This window comes from Microtus ochrogaster, chromosome 5, assembly GCF_000317375.1.
Source record: "Microtus ochrogaster isolate Prairie Vole_2 chromosome 5, MicOch1.0, whole genome shotgun sequence".
In the NCBI taxonomy this organism is placed as follows: Eukaryota; Metazoa; Chordata; class Mammalia; order Rodentia; family Cricetidae; genus Microtus; species Microtus ochrogaster.
This window is the reverse complement of record NC_022012.1, coordinates 2,792,316-2,794,464: the sequence shown is the minus strand read 5'-3', so window position 1 is coordinate 2,794,464 and position 2,149 is coordinate 2,792,316.

Here is a 2,149-nt window from a genome sequence, read left to right as displayed (position 1 = left end):
TCCCATCATCTCCCCTCCCTTCCTCTCCCATCCTCTTCCCTCCCATCCTCTCTCCTCCACCCTCTCCCCTCCCATCCTCTCCCCATTTCCTCTCCCCTCCCATCCTCTCCCCTCTCTTCCCCTCCCATCCTCTCTCCTCCATCCTCTCCCTTCCCTTCCCCTCCCATCCTCTCCCCTCCCATCCTCTCCCCTCCCTTCCCCTCCCATCCTCCCCCTCCCATCCTCTCCCCATTTCCTCTCCCCTCCCATCCTCTCCCCTCCCTTCCCCTCGCATCCTCTCTCCTCCATCCTCTCCCCTCCCATCCTCTCCCCATCCTCTCTCCTTCCATCCTCTCCCCATTTCCTCTCTCCTCTCTTCCCCTTTTTTCTTCTCCCCTCCTTTTCCTATCAATCAGAACCCTCTTATATTGTTGGTGTATAGCATGAGACTACAGCGAAGACTTCAGACACTCTTATAGAAGTTGTGTTAAGCTCAGGACCCTCTCCCCTTTTCTTGCCCACCTCCCCAGTCTTCCCCATCACTGTAGACTGCTAGTCTGTAGGTCATTTTCTCGCTGAGGAGCACCCTGTGCTGGAGGTGAGAGCTGGGTCATTGTGCTCACAGAGGCACCCCCTTGGCTGCCTCCTTCCCTTTGCATGTCTTTCAGTTTCCTTTTTGTTCAATTTGTTTTTCCAGTTGGGAAGATATGTAAAAACAGGGTCACTCTTCTGAGAATGAGATCACCACACTGGAGATGCAAACCAGACGCCTGACAGCCAGCTGCCTGGAGGCTACACAGCACACCTCACAAGACATCCATTTCCACTCCGGGTTTTCTTTAAAAGTCTGTCAAAACCAGAGTTCTATAATTCTCTATTCTTTAGATGAGGCAGGATCTGTATTTTTGTTTGACTGAAAGAAGAGGGAAAAGTCTGTTGATGCTGATATGAAGACCAAGGGTAAGCTAGTGGCGAACCTTTAGAGGATTCAGGATCCAGGAAGGGCAGAGACAAGCAGAGAAAGTAAGATACAAAAGGCAGGAGAGTCATGGTGACCACAATTCCTCCTAGATGAATGGTTTTTCTTCATACTGTTTAGCTGAAATTATTACTAACATACATGTTTGTGTATTTAAAGTTTAGAAAGAGGGTCTGAACGATACGAGCTTATATTCCCAGTTATACAGAGGTGATTGACAAAATGGTCATGCTGTTCTTGAAATGGAACAAACCTGTGCTATGTAACAGAAAGATGCCTTTATGACTTGAGACTTCCCTGGAAAATCCTTTCCAGTACCAGCCATCATTCCTCATTTTCCAAAGGTGCCCTTCTGTCATTGCATTTCTCAACCCAACTATGGTGCGATGGCTTATGTATCCATCTTCCACAAGTTACTCTGAGTTTCTTGACACACTTCAATCTGTATTCCTGGCTTTAGCATAGTTTCTGGAATAGAGCATACACCTAAAATAATGCTTAGACAGTAGATTAATATATTAATCATGAATGAAAGGCACATAGAAAAACAAGTTTATAATTCATACAGATAATTTTGAATTTTTGGATCCTATAAATACTCTAACAACCGATTTTTTATTTTTTCTAAATATTAGTTAATTTATTTATTATGTGTGTTTCCTTGTGTTCTCACAGGTACTTCTGGGGGTTTGCAACATGGCATTTGTGCAGAGGTCAGAGAACAACTTTCAGGAACCGATTCTTCCCTTTTACAGTATGAATGCCAGGGATCAAAGTCAAGCTATGCACTCAGCTGTGAGCATCTTTACGCTGTAAGCCATTTCACTGACCTTCCAGTAATTGAATTTTTGAAAGCTTTATTTATACAGAAAAAGTTCAAGCTATCCCCTTAACTTTTTTTTGTTAAAGGATCAAATTGAATACATATGTATGTCTTCTGGCTATTCAAACTAAGGTCGTAGGACCAACCTTTTTTTTCACAGTGAAAGAGACAGTCAGATTGTACTCTGCTGTTTGAATATAAAAGTATTTCGTTACTGAAAAGGAATAGATAAAATAAACTAAGTGAAAGGAGAGGAGGGAGGCAAAAAGAAAGTCAAGAAGGAAGGAAAGAAGAAAGGAGGGAAGGAAGGAAGGAAGGAAGGAAGGAGGGAGGGAGGGAGGGAGGGAGGGAAGGAAGGAAGGAGGGAA